The sequence below is a fragment of the Mercenaria mercenaria genome, chromosome 3 (genome assembly GCF_021730395.1).
Source record: "Mercenaria mercenaria strain notata chromosome 3, MADL_Memer_1, whole genome shotgun sequence".
NCBI classification, from domain to species: domain Eukaryota; kingdom Metazoa; phylum Mollusca; class Bivalvia; order Venerida; family Veneridae; genus Mercenaria; species Mercenaria mercenaria.
The window spans coordinates 48,426,046-48,442,160 of record NC_069363.1 but is presented as its reverse complement, the minus strand read 5'-3'; the positions used below and the strand labels follow the sequence as shown (position 1 = coordinate 48,442,160).

The window sequence follows — 16,115 nt, the reverse complement described above, 5'->3', positions numbered from 1 at the left end:
TCATAAATGTTTGCATAACAAACCCTATGGTGGCTAAACCTTAATGACACTTACGAGCATATATCATTTTTGCAAAAGACTCATGCTTTGCTGCATGGATTTCGTTAGATGAGTTAAAGTGTAAAATCATTTTAAAATGGCATATATTTGACATGATTTGTCGATCCCTAACTAAGATATCAGAAGCATAAACAGCTAAAAAGCAGGAAACATGTTAAAATTGTTTTACTTGTAGCTAATGCAGTCTTGATCCAAAGTATATTGCTCAGTGAATTCGATCCTATTATAAAGACAAAACATGAAACAGCTTAATCACGATTTTGTTTTACATCAAAAGTAAAAACTTTAGCGCGAATTAAACTCCGGAACGTTTTTATGCTTTAATATTGCAATAAACGATGGTTGGTTGAACAAATCGATACTAGTACTACAAAAAGCTTCAGAATGGTTTTCCGGTTTTTTTTATCTAAACTTATTAATTTTAGAATATTTATTATGGAAAACATTGGCAAACATTTATTGTTTGACGATTGGAACAAGTTCTTTCTACTTGATATTATACGTAAGTATTGACCTGGCACTCATTAATCTTCGCCAATATTTTCGGGAATTTTCGTTAATTTACGCAATATTTGTATCCTGAAAGTATCTGTATTTCTAAAGTAACATATAAAGTTAACCGATGACACGGTGGCCTAGAGGTAAGGTGTATGACTTCCACGCACGTTACCACGGGTTTGAAATCATTTAAATCATTTTTCTTTTTCAATTTAATGTATTGTAATGTGATCGTTTACATTATTCTATGTATCATATTTCATGAATTTTAATTGTTTTCTCTTGTAGTATTTATTTTCTGGAACGCTGGTGACAGGTAATTTGTCTTTTTATCTAAGATACTTTTAAAACAATTTTATTCCACTTTTTTACAACGGGTAAATATGATTATTGTTAATAAATGAACCATAATTATCACGATGCGTTTGATCAAATAAGCAAGTCTGCATATAAACTTTTGGGGGGAAAAGATATGGTCAGACGTAGGACTCGAACCCATAAGCCTGATATTGGCAGCTAAACGCTTTGTCCGCACACCTACCTGTACATGCGACAGTTTATCAATTAAGAATTATATATGTAATAGTTATACCGCTATTTATGTTCGGAAACCGAAAATTAACTTACGGAGAAAAACGGAATATTCATGAGTGCCGTGTCAATACTTACGGACAATATGATTTAATTCATTGATCTATGCACTTGGTTTGGCACAAATCTTCATTTGACATGCAATACGAGCATTCTATTTCATTTTCTTTGTTTTTTGGTAGAAACGCTGTGTACATATTTCTATATGTGGTGTTTGTAGAAGCGGCTGCGCTCTTTGTTGTTGTTGTTTTTGTGTTTTGTTTTTTCTTGTTAGACCTTTGTCCTTGATTTGAAAGGATTGACACATCTTGTTAAATATTGGTCATTTAAAATGATTTATCATGTTTACTGATATAAAAGAAACTCTGAATGAAATGCGTGTTTATTTTACAAATATACTAATTATATGTTCTTTAATATGATCATAGTTTAGCCGACATTGGTATGTGAGCAAAATTATGAGAAATCTATCCATGTACTAACGTTTCCAGTGAAAAAACACAGGGGATAAACTTGTTTTAGCATTTTGTCCATCTGAAGTTAGAAGGCAACTATTATTATAATGTTTAAAGTCGCTAATTTCCGGTTTGTGTCAATGTTTTAAAAATATAGACATTAATTTAATCTAAAAGTAAATGTTAACGTTTAAAGCTGATTCAATGTATTTATAATTATTGAATAAACCATAAAGTCTGCTCTACAACAATATCAATAAGAAGAAAATAGCTTTTATCTTTACAACACAAAATGTCAACTAAAGTGAAAATTCTTTTTTTTTTTTTTTTGTTTTTAGATTTTTGATATTTCTGTTATCTTTTCTATATGTTATTAATTCTAATAATACCGTGAGATGTACATCATAATACTGCTGGTTTTTTTTAGTTTTATATCGAAGTTTAAACAAATATTTGATATAAAAGGATGTACAGGCTGATTATGATCTGCAGTGGTTGCAAAGGCAGAATCAATCGTGTCCAGCATGCTAAGGGTTAACATTTGGTATATGTTACCATTATATGACCCCTTAGCATTGTTGATTATATAACTGTCCTTATGCCAGAAATGGGTTCACCCTTTAGCACTACATCTGTCCTATATGCTTATACATAGGGAACATAGTAAATCTTCTCTCAATCCATTACCTTAGAACTTTGATAATAGGCTTGTATTGTCAGGATTTGAACCTCAACTCTTATATCACATGCCAGATATCAAGGCTCTAGCTTTATGTCTTCAGAGAAGAAGATTTTATATAAGTCTCTAGGATATATGCGTTACATGTTTTATGTATTCTCTAAATGTTACTATGATTTATTTCATCTAATGTTTAAATGATGATAATGAAGAATGACAGTTACTTTTTTTATTCTGCAATGCCAGTTACAATCATGCACTATCTTTTCCCATGGTCATTCATGTATATGTTTCTTGTCAGGGGAGCGGTGGACTTGTGGTTAAGGTATCGGCCGCTCAACCCGGGGTCGTGGGTTCGAGCCCCACTGGGGGTGGGTGGCACGACCATGACTTCTCATACCTGTACTTGCTTTTCCAGGAAGCGGAATGGGGAGTGGTTCAAATAAGCTTTAGGCTTTCATCACAAAAAAAAACTACAATAAGTATAAACTAAACTATCTATTTCTTATTTCATATTTCCAAGAAGTATATTGTGCTTTAACTAAATTGTCACCATTTATTAACTTGACTTCATCCATTCATCTGTATTTTGTGTGAATGTCAATTTCCTAAAACTGCTCCTGGAGGCTGCCATGTTGTTTACTGCAGCGTGTAAAAAATCCATTTTCATATTCTGTTGCACTTTCATCATTTTGTGTAATGTGCATTGATAGGATGCCAGAAACATATTTTAATTATTAACTTCACTAAAACTTTATATTATTGTTAATTTCAATCGCGGTCTAAATTTGGAACTATCAATCATCGGAATTCTCCGTTTTATTTCATCAATTACATTTTGTCTACCCAAATGTTCTTCATCTTTTCTAACATAAGAGATATGTTATTTTTGTGTATTATTGCTCATATTTTGTTGTATGTCATGTTATTCGTAATTTTACTTGGTAATTCCGCTCAGCGTATTTTAGGAAGATATTTCCTACCCAACTCTGATTGGCTTAGAAAAATTCTAAGTGCAATCTGATTGGTTGGGACCTCTCTCCTAAAACCCTAAACGGACCAAAGCTTATAAATAGAGCGACAAGCCTCATTTTGATTAGGACAGTTGCGAAAGCGCCATTATTTAAATTTGTCAACACAACTATCATACAATTCAAAATCATTCTTAGAGAGAGAGTAATTTAGGAATCTTTTCTAAATTTCGGATTACAAACTTAAGGATCAATGTATTAGCATTATTTAAATACAACTATAGGTATAACGTACATATGAAATCGTTTTAGTATGAGTTTTAGGAAACAGATCTAAAATTGTTAACTTAGGATTTTACAGATTTTAGAAAACGGTCTTCTATTTACTATGGCAACTGTCCCAATTTGAGAGCTGGCGCACTTCATGAAATATGATTATTTATTATATAGGATTACTATTCCGTATGTTTTTGGCAGTTATAATGCATTCTTGCATTTAATACAGAGTATAACAACTGATATCGTTGTCGTCTTCTATTCCTTGCTACTGCAGGAGTATTGAAACAACCCTATCTGGTAGTCCCGTAAATTGTAGCGTATTTCATTAAAGCATCCTGACCCCACTAAGTAGGCTACAATCCTATAATATATATGTCACACTCAAGGGCGTGGCCATTTTCGAATCTGGGGCAATACTTTGAACAATTATGGTAGAGAGTCAAACCCTGATATCAATTGCAAAATATCAAGACTCTAGTTATTATGGCTTTAGGGAAGAGTTTCAAAGTAATTCATGTATAAGCCTATAGTATAAACTGTGGAGCATTTTTCACCCTAGGGCAATAACTTGAACAATTAGTATTGAGAGTTTTTACCCTGACATCGTATGTCAAAAATCAAAGCTCTAGCTATTATGGATTCGGAGAAGAAAATATTCAAAATTTCGTTCATATTAGCCTATATTATATTATATATACATGTCACACACATTCATGAGCATGAACTTTTTTAACCTAGGGCAATAATTTGAACAGTAACGATAGTAGTCAATCCCTGATATCACACGCCAAATATCAAGTCTCTAGCTATCATGGATTATGGAAGAAGATTTTCAAAGTTTCTTATACTAGTATATGAGTATATAGTTTATGCATCTCAAACTCAGGAGTGTCGCCATTTCTGACCCTAGGGCAATACCCTGAATGATATCACAAGTCAGTTAACAGGGCTCTAGCTATTGTCGCTTCAGAGAAGAAGATTTTAAGAGTTCATAGCTGAAAACATATTTTAACCAGAGTGACCTATATGTTCAATAAACCGGAATCATTTGAACAATTTTGAAATTCAGTGGTTTCGAAGGAGAAGTTACATAAAATTGCTGACGAAGGACGCATGCACGCACGCACGACAGAAGACGGACGCAGCGTGATCGTAATAGCTCACCATGAGCACTTCGTGCTTAGGTGAGTTAAAAACAAAAACGTTACGTCTTGCCTCTGCCGAGGATCGGATCGAACCATAACCTCTTGAATGTAAAGCCATTGTTCTGACCATTACGCCATACGGGGTCTTGATCTCATTAGAAAATTATCATTTTAATTAAAGTCGCACGATGTGATTCGTTGGGTTATTTTACTTTCAGTTGAAACTTGTGTATTTACAATGTACTTCTATTTCTCAAAACAAATATATTTGGTACTTATTTATTACCAAAATTAGAAGGTAACGGTAGATTTCGCGGAAGGACAGAGCACAGCAACACAGGGCCGCCACAAATAAAAACTGTAGTGGAAAGATATGGCAGAAGGGTTACTTCGAAAATCCTACAACAGTACATTTTAATTATATTCAAGATACAGAAATGGGCATAAAATAGGAAAAGGGGTGCTGGTGTTGGTAATTTTAAAGTGGAAAAGCAACACTTTTTGATGTGAAGAAAACTTAAGTGACCGTTTCTGGTTGTCAAACGTGATTAACAGGTCAATGCCTAAAACAGAGCATTAGATTGAAAACGGATGAATATAAGAATCTCCCACTGGTTATAGGAATTTCCGACGCGAGGGTACTTGTTTATGCGATATCGATCCTCTTTCTAGTTACCGCCAAAACAGTTACCCGTGAGGCGATACTCCACTGATACCAGCCAGAAAGTGCAATTGTACCCCTAGGAATACGAAGAAAACTATGATAATGGACGGGAAAATATACTTACCCATTTCAAAGGCATCGCACATTACTCTCCTAAAACGCACAGTTTACAAGAAATAGAATTACTGTTTATACTGAAGATTAACATGACAATGTAGTATTACAGTCGGACTTTGTTCGCTCAAACTTGAAGGGTCAGGCAAGATTTGTCCAAGGTATTGGCAGTTCGAACCATCGAAAAATATACAGTATAAAAAAGATTTTTCCGGGGCCTGGCGATCAGTTCGAGCGAAAAAAAGTGTTTTTCAAATTATCTGCGATTGAGCAAACGAAGATCAACTGTATACTTTGGATTAAGATCATAGTGGATCATTTATGTGGGGTTTTTTTTGTTCCGTCTTTTCCCTCTATATATGTAAACTAGTGAAGTACTTTGAACTAAAAGTCCCCTCCTACATCATTCTTACATATGATTTTAAAATTAGCATTTATTTGATTAAATATTGTACGTAGCATTCAACAATTACCATTATGAAAACAAAAAATAAACATACAGATTTTGAAATAGTCAACGACATTTAAGGTTTTAGTCTTTGGTCTTGTGTAGAGCTTTACTATATTCCAGTAATTTTGATGTAATGTGACACAATAACATTATAAATTGCAAAATATAGAAGTATCTATAGTTTATCAATAAATGTATAACTTGGAAGCATATTGGTATTCAGAGAGTGAGGGCACTTAGATTTACAATTGCTCGCCCGTCTGTCGGGGTGACCGTCCGTCCGCACGAATTTGTGTCGTGCATATCTCAAAAATATTTTACCTAATGTCTTCAGCATGAGCAGTTATGCACATTGGAATTTTTTCGGGATTTTACTCAGTAAGATCAGAGTTACCGCCCATAATGCATTAAGAAACTAAATGTTGATGACGCATAAATCTACAAAAGTATTTGACCTAGAGTCATTAAACATCAGAGCATTGTTATAAAGCATGTTAGATATGCGCCTGTAGTTTTGATTGAGAATCCACCCAGAAATGCCAGAGTTCTGACCCATGCCTTAGTCAAAAATTAAGCATTTACGGCTTAAACATTTCGTTGCACATATCTCAAACAGTGTTTGACCTGTAGTCATGAAGCTTTATAAGACTGTTATTCAGTTCGCCAAACAGTGCACCTGGTGTTTTATTTAGGATTCACCCCCACTCAACCTCTCCCTCACCAGCAGGAAGTTGGCAGTTAGCAGTTGCAGCAGTTACAGCAGTTAACTGCTACAACTGCTGGCAGTTACAGCAGTTAACTGCTACAACTGCCAGCAGCTACATCAGTTAAACTTAGCGAATGTATGAAATGTCAATTACAAAGCTGAAAAATAGTAAGAATGTAACATCTATACAATGTATACAGTTTGAAGTAGCACAAACCTACGGACCACCGGAAGTTTGCACTGGAGTAGTACTTACAGTTTTGCTGCTTTTAGGTTTTAATAGCAGTTACGGTAACAACATTCTTTATTCTATTACTGTTGTAACAACAAACATTAAATTAACAGAATCCATGTTACTACTGTATTCCCAATTTTGAGGGCGAACCATATGTAGCTACGTTTATTTTTGAAATAAGATCTAGCATAAACATATTTTAACATAAAATTATATAAACAATACGCAGAGTATAGGGCCTACACCTGCGAAAGAATTCCACGAGTCTTGTCCGAGTGAATTATCCACACAGCGTGTAACTGATTAGTATTGTTTGGATAATTAAAACATGGTTCCGCTGATTATTATTTCGAGCGATTGTAATATGTTTTTTTAATGTAAAAACGTAGATGGAAGAATGGGGAAGCACTAGTTCACGTCTCACTTAAGGCACCAAATATTGTAGGTGGACACGTCACCGTGCAACGTGTATTTGTGCTAACAACGCTGAAAAAAACGTAGGAGTGCGTAGAGTGAGTTCTATCCTGCCTACCTAGTAATCCATACAATGTGCGTAAATTAGCTTTTAAGTGTAACAAGCCTTTCATGTGAAATAGAAGATTAAATGTATATAAAGCAGCACTCTTTATTCGTACCTGTTAAATGTAATTTTCATATTAGAATCAAACTATCATGTATTGCTTCAGCAACGGATTGTCAGTATGCCAGATACCTAATTACAAAATGTGCACATATTTAGTGCTTTGTAATTATACAGCATTAAAAAGCATTGTTTTTTTTTTTCAGAAACATGTTGGTTCATGTTGAAAAAATATTACAGTTTTAAATTGTTGCGACATCAACCATTTCTGTCAATTCAGCATACAACGCCAACATCATGTCTTTGGTACTGAATTAATAGAATTGTTGTGTCTAATACCTTTATAAAGAAAAAGACCTCAGTATGTTTAAATTGTAGTTACATTAATGTAACTGTTATGATATTACATTGTTATAGTACGTATAATATCTTGTCGGAACAATGTTGCCTTTTTTTCCCCCTAGTATCGTGTGCGCGGAACTAATGTGTCAAGGTTCCGATTTCACTGGTTGTAGTTCCAATGTGGTTTTGTCTTTTGCCCGGCATTAAAAGATAGTCCCGACTTGAGATCACATGGAGTTAATTTTGGCTAGTGATTGATTAAAAAATCTTTAAACGGGGTCAATCTCAAGGTGTTTGCCTTTCGATCCTGGAGTTGTAGGTTCAAGCTCTTATAGGGTCGCGACAACACCTTAATCTTACTTTTTTTCAAGGAAGTGGACAGAATAAGTGTGAATCTTTATGACATAATAGATGAAAGAAATAGATAAAACGGGAGACCATGTGAAACCCAGTAGTAAATCATTACTACTACAAAATCTAAAGTAAATTATACTTTGGTGATGAAAAGCGCATCTGTCATCATTCTATTTACCTAGACTCATTTTATTTTATATTATTATTTTGTGTGTGTGGTGGGGGGGGGGGGGGGGGGCGGGGGGGGGCAGTATTATAAGAACCTACTAGGCGAATGCTATTTAGAGAGAAAACCTGTCCTTGGAAGTGAAAACATGGTGTCTTCAGTCAAAACTACACGACGATTATCCCACTGGAGAAACATTACAAATAAGCAAATAAGCAAGTCAAAAAAGGGGAGGGCGTTCCCGGCCAAACACCAAAGTCCACCCTTGCTCGGAAACCAGACCTTAACCAGGATGGCCACCACCCGGGCGTGTCGGGCGTCCACCCTCTCTACAACGACCACCCGGTGGCACCCCAGTTTCTTCTGCTGTTGCGGGACTGGACCCCGACACCGAAACTCGCCATTTTACGTTCTGCCCAGACTTTGACGCACGCTCACGAAAAAACCAGACCTTAACCGGGATGGCCGCTATGCCGGGTCCGCATGCACGGACGCCCTCTACAACGCCCACCCGGTGGCACCCCAGTTTCTTCTACGGTTACGGCCAGGCAATCAACTGCTGGAGGCGAAATGGCGTTTTCGGGCGTTCCCGGCCAAACACCAAAGTCCACCCTTGCTCGGAAACCAGACCTTAACCAGGATGGCCACCACCCGGGCGTGTCGGGCGTCCACCCTCTCTACAACGACCACCCGGTGGCACCCCAGTTTCTTCTGCTGTTGCGGGACTGGACCCCGACACCGAAACTCGCCATTTTACGTTCTGCCCAGACTTTGACGCACCCCCACTCATTTCGTTTCTTGTTATACATTATATTTATTCTTTTTACCTCTCCTTTGTTCAATTATAATGATAAATAACTGCTTGAATATTAATGCATGTAAAATGCGTATACGTGTTATATATAAATTTAGTGCCGGGACACATGCGAAACTATCAAAATCTTTTCAGTTTCCACTTTGAAATTTGGAATTCCCTACTTTCGTTTTAGTGAAAGATGATTATAATGAATTATACATGAATTAATTCCCTTTTATTCTGAAAATTTAAATACATTTGTTTCATAGCATATAATACAGTTTGTTAGAATTACATATTAATAATTATTCTAAGAGCAATTTTATTTCTCTTTAAAATATAAAAGAATTCTGATCATGTTATGAGTAAAATATTTATTACTTATGAATATGTTAATATGCTAATTTCATACCACTTTAACTGTTACTGAAAGTTTACATAAATACTAATGAAATCAAAGCAACCAGGTCAGCAACTCTGACCCAACGTCTAGCATATTTTTTGTCACAAATCCGTGGGTTACGGCCAGCCATTTTCTGTCATAACCCAGCTGATCACATAAATTTCTACATCTAACCTTTTCCCTGCAGAATTTCTAAAAAGGACTGTTCCATCATTCAGTTTGCGCAATACCATTTACTTTTAGAAGGGGCGTTAATGAAAATTTACTGACTGAATAACAAACAGTGCAGACCATGGTCAGCCTGCATGGATCTTGGTCTGCACTGGTCGCAAAGGCAGAATCACCAGCAGGCTAAAGGCTAAAGGCTAAAAGGGTACAGGCAGCCCAATTCTGTCATAACCCTTATATAGTATATGTTACATTATGGGTTAAGGACGGCCCTCTTCCGTCACAACCCGCAAGTTCTTAGCAAAGCCTCATCTATGAACTGTACCTAGTATTCATGATTTTACTTGTCACATTTTATTTTATGATGTATTAACTTAGCTGTTCGCTATTGTTAAGGGTTTTGTAAATATATTTGAAAACTGCTATTCAGCTTGGATTTTACTTGGTCTAACTTTAGAGTAAACTTGATATACCCAGTGTACGAACCTAGGGTAGTAACCATCCCGCTGAAATATCTGCTGTTTGGAGCTATAGCATGGCTGGAAAGTTGCATCCTACGTGAAACTTGAGTGAACTGGAGGGTTGCTAGTTAAGTGCATCATACAAGATCAGCTTAAGTTGGCACTATTTTAAGTCTGAGCAGATGGAACGGTTACAATTATAAGGGAATGCAATTCCGAGGAATTCTTTCTGATTAATTTCCCTTTGATGGACTATGATACAAGTAGCTGTAAACTGCTGCAACTGCCAGCAGTTGTAGCAGTTAACTGCTGTAACTGCCAGCAGTTCTAGCAGTTAACTGCTGTAACTGCCAGCAGTTGAAGCAGTTAACTGCTCCAACTGCTAGCAGTTCTAGCAGTTAACTGCTGAACTGCTGCAACTGCTAACTGCTCACTTCACACCGATCTCTCCCTCTTACTATACCTCTACCTTTCCTGAGAAAAAAAGATAAATGAAGAAAAACAGCCTTTTCGATACGCCACCTCCCACCCCACCGATGACTTGTATCCCAGCCTAAGGTAATATGAAAGTTAACTTAACCCTGCATTGTCAACAATTGATATATGACCGTCGTTGACAGGAAGTAGGGGTATCAGTGTCGTATGAACACTTATGTACTTTATACTAATATGCCTATCTACAGACTATAACTGTTTTCAAGCTCCTTCATATACTATATTTGTCGTATTTTCTAGTATTTGGATATGTAAAGTTTTCGTATCAATATCTTATATAAAGTTATTTATTTGTTTTCTCAGCTTTGAAAATACGTTTCTCTTTAAAGGGACTAACCCATACATTTTAGGCGAAAAATAATTTCTGTCAGAAATCCATAAAAAGTGAGTACTCTGAAAGTGGCTAGTGGTACAAACCTATTGACATAAGATATTCTTATACATTTTACATGTATATAGCCAAATATATTGTGCAGAAAAAAGTAAACGTTTGCAACCCTTTTGAAATAATGCAGAACACTCGAACACCTTGCAGCTGCCTTGCGTTTTGTTGCAAAATACCGCTGCGAAACGTACGACTATCGCACGAATTTGCACAGCTGCCCAACGGTCCCTGCAGCAGCTGTTTGTCTTCCCACCTCTAGAAAAGGCAGATCCGCTCAGCTCACCCAACTCATGCTGACGAGATTTCAGACTGATAACATTTCTCATGCCACCTAAACATAAATCATGATCTGCACTGTTCGTCATTCAGTCAGTATCTTTTTGGTAAGCACCCCTTTTAACAGTTAATGGTACTGTCCAAATTGAAAGATGGACAAATTCATTATAGAAATTTAGCAGGGTAATGGTCAAAATGTAAAAACGCACATAAAATAAAAAATTAACACATGCTGTTATCGCATATAAAACAATTATCAATTTAATTAAAACAATGCCATAAAGTCTGTAATAAATACGCACAAAGTACGTAAGATCTTCGTACAGTTGTCTTGCAAAAGCTTGCATTTTGTTGTGCGGTTACAAGAAAGTTTTGCAAATTCTTACGACAGCCTTGCGGCATACTTGCATATGCCTTGCTTTCTTTTTCTTCGACCAGGCAGCGAACAGCGTACTGCTGCCTTGCAGTGTCTACGACCGGAGCTGACCTTTTGCGAATTCGACTACGGTACCTCTGTCCTGCAAAATCGTACGACCAAAAAATGCACGTCTGATGAGAACCACTTGCCTTCGAAAATCACTTTTCAGTTCCTTCAATATGTCATAAAGAGTACATTTTATTGTACTAAGAAACTTTTTTGCATGAAGAAACCCTTTTTACCTTCTCTCAGGTGGTCTGTTAATGAAAGCTGCACTGTAGTTTTATTTCAACTTGTATTGTACAACGCCATTGAATATGTTTTAAATGTAGAAATAGGCGTTTAAGCAAATAAACCAGTTTCAGTTTCAGTTTCAGTTTCAGTAGTTTACGAATTTAAAGACAAACGATTTCCCTCTACATATGTTGTTATTAAGCTAATAATACCTTCCAAGTCTATAATACGATTTACTGTCAAAAGAAATAATTAACATTATTTTCTCTTGAACAAAACTTGACAATTATTTGAAATGTTGAAATATCAAATTAATGTTGTCTCGCAGAAATATGTCAAATTAAAATCATTATTACTTATAAAAATTGCAAGGTTAATGTTTAAATGTCTATTTTAAACTAGAAACATGCAAAGAAATAAAGTAAACAATATGTACGTCAAAAATATTCTTTCGAAACTACATGTATAAGGTACATACTATATTTATATGACTTTATTTTGTAATTACAAAATGTAATTTTTTCCATTATTATCAGGTAAATGTCATTTTAATGCAAATACCGTTCATATTGCATCATTATCCGTACGTTTCTCCAGCTGTATCGGTAGTTTCCTGGATCATTATCCGTACGTTTCTCCAGCTGTATCGGTAGTTTCCTGGATCATTATCCGTACATTTCTCCAGCTGTATCGGTAGTTTCCTGGATCGTTATCCGTACGTTTCTCCAGCTGTATCGGTAGTTTCCTGGATCATTATCCGTACGTTTCTCTAGCTGTATCGGTAGTTTCCAGGACCATTATCCGTTTGTTTCTCTAGCTGTATCGGTAGTTTCCTGGATCATTATCCGTACGTTTCTCTAGCTGTATCGGTAGTTTCCTGGATCATTATCCATACGTTTCTCCAGCTGTATCGGTAGTTTCCTGGATCATTATCTGTTTGTTTCTCTAGCTGTATCGGTAGTTTCCTGGATCATTATCCGTACGTTTCTCCAGCTGTATAGGTGGTTTCCTTGATCATTATCCGTACGTTTCTCTAGCTGTATTGGTAGTTTCCTGGATCATTATCCGTACGTTTCTCCAGCTGTATCGGTAGTTTCCTGGATCATTATCCGTACGTTTCTCCAGCTGTATCGGTAGTTTCCTGGATCATTATCCGTACGTTTCTCCAGCTGTATCGGTAGTTTCCTGGATCATTATCCGTACGTTTCTCCAGCTGTGTCGGTAGTTTCCTGATCATTAGTTTCTCCAGCTGTGTCGGTAGTTTTCTGGATCGTTATCCGTACGTTTCTCCAGCTGTATCGGTAGTTTCCTGGATCATTATCCGTACGTTTCTCCAGCTGTATCGGTAGTTTCCTGGATCATTATCCGTACGTTTCTCTAGCTGTATTGGTAGTTTCCTGGATCATTATCCATACGTTTCTCCAGCTGTATCGGTAGTTTCCTGGATCATTATCCGTACGTTTCTCCAGCTGTATCGGTAGTTTCCTGGATCGTTATCCGTACGTTTCTCCAGCTGTGTCGGTAGTTTCCTGGATCATTATCCGTACGTTCCTCTAGCTGTATCAGTAGTTTCCTGGATCATTATCCGTACGTTTCTCCAGCTGTGTCGGTAGTTCCCTGGATCATTATCCGTACGTTTCTCCAGCTGTGTCGGTAGTTTCCTGATTATTATCTGTACGTTTCTCCAGCTGTGTCGGTAGTTTCCTGGATCATTAGTTTCTCCAGCTGTATCGGTAGTTTCCTGGATCATTATCCGTACGTTTCTCTAGCTGTATCAGTAGTTTCCAGGATCATTATCCGTACGTTTCTCCAGCTGTATCAGTAGTTTCCTGGATCATTATCCGTACGTTTCTCCAGCTGTATCGGTAGTTTCCTGGATCATTATCCGTACATTTCTCCAGCTGTATCAGTAGTTTCCTGGATCATTATCCGTACGTTTCACCAGCAGTATCGGTAGTTTCCTGGATCATTATCCGTACGTTTCTCCAGCTGTATCAGTAATTTCCTGGAAACAGAGCCTACAGTACAATTATTTTCTAGCCAAGAATTACAGTTATCACTTATTGTATTGGCACATGGATACAGCACCTTGCAAGTGTATTCTGTAAAATATTTTATACTTTCTTGAAAAAAAATATAACACTACGCGACATACTTCCATATTATTTCACTTTATCTACAAGTCAAGAGAAGATATGGATTCACATAACGAAATATCAAAATCTATAGAATAAAATACTAACAAAAATTGCGATTCTGGTGGATATCAAACCCACACCCACAAAATATATATACTGTACCTGTATTATCAGGGCTATTAAAGCGGTAGATTTTGTGTTAAAAAATCGTGCTGAATCATACTGATTTGTAAGCATTACCTTAATGACGGACCGTTCCATTATTAAAAGTTTAAGAATATCGCTAACCTCAAAACTGAACTATAGGAACGCTTGATTAAGACGAAGAAAAACAATTATCATTTATGTAACGGCCTGTTACAATACACCAAAAAGAAAACTATTCTGCGCATCATAGGTCGTTAACACAAAATGAGCCAACGAGCACAACATGGGTATAGCATTCACCTTCAAATTTTACAAGGACATTAAGACATGTGCAGAGGTCGGCATATTGTTTCCATACAGTCTAATTTTTATCATGGAGGCTGATACTTTAATGCAAAGCGTATCCCTCTGTACAATGAATATTTTAAGCGTCTGCTTAAAATATCCTAAAAAAAACTACTTTCGTCAAATTATATTTCACTTAAGGTAGTGGACCCGCAAGGACACTCGGCAATTTCCGTGCGATAACGTATCCCCAGTATACGATTTCGGCATCCCTCGGCCTTAACAGAAAATTGATTTGAGTCGCATCATGAGAAAACCAACATAGTGTGTTTGCGACCAGCATGGATCCAGACCAGCCTGCGCATCCGCGCAGTCTGGTCAGGATCCATGCTTTTCGCTAATGGTTTCTCTAATTGCAATAGGCTTTGAAAGAGAACAGCATGGATCCTGACCAGACTGCGCGGATGCGCAGGCTGGTCTGGATCCATGCTGGTCGCAAACACACTATGTTGGTTTTCCCATGGCGCGGCTCATTTTCAAAACATGCCGAAATCGCACTCGGAGAATACTAGACTAGCCGCTAGACTGATAATAAAGAATTTGTCACAAAATTTCAACTTTTCTAAATTTTCTTTTATTTTATGTAATAATGACAAATGCCAGTATGTTTTAGAAGTTTTCGCGGAGAACTGATTGTAATATTATCAGTCTGTGATATTGGACATAGGATATAAATAAAAAATTACAAAATATTAATTTTATCATAGTCTAGGAGTATGGCATGTCAAACGTTGCTAAATTATACATGTATGTTATTATTATTGTATGTTTGTTATTGTTATTCAATGTCTTGTCATTCATATTCTAAAATTTGCTATTGTTATTGTATATGTCGTTATTCTTATTGTATGTTCGATATTCTTATGGTAAAAGTCATCATTGTTGTTCAATATCTGACGATTCTAATTACAAAACGTGTCATTCTTATTCTAAGTTATGTGATTGTATTTGTATAGCGTCGCTGTGCTATTTATATCGCGGGAAATCGCACATACAATAAGAATATCAAGCTTACAAAAACAATAATGAATATACAACAACAATAACGTCTTTTACAATAAGAATATCGAACATACAATAAGAATAACGACATATAGAATAACAATGATAACACTTAGAATATGAATGACACGACATTGAATAACAATATCAAAGATACAATAACAATAACGAAACATAGAATAACAATAATGAGTTTTACCATAGGAATATCGAACATACCATAAGAATAACGACATATACAATAACAATAGCAAATTTTAGAATATGAATGACATGACATTGAATAACAATAACAAACATACAATAATAATAACATACATATATAATTTTGCAACGTTTGACATGCCATATAGGAGCTAGTCTAGGAGAATACGTAAGCGAAGGAAAAGTTCCGATAGTCATGACGGGTCCACTTCCTTAAAGAAACATTTTGTCATATAAAACAGAAATTCTGTACTTATGGACTGGACATTAGACAATTTGAGCAGTGACTGTTTTACAAAACGAGCAAGCTCTAATAAATCTGTGTCTTTAAGATTAAAGTTATCGTCAGCAGT

General features: G+C 36.2%; 1 protein-coding gene across 2 annotated transcripts in view; it reads right to left on the bottom strand.

Moving 5' to 3' along the window:
* LOC123524838 (uncharacterized) overlaps nt 1-16,115 on the bottom strand; it is a 474,072-nt gene that overhangs the window by 367,712 nt on the left and 90,245 nt on the right. The gene's annotated exons all lie outside the window — the stretch shown is intronic.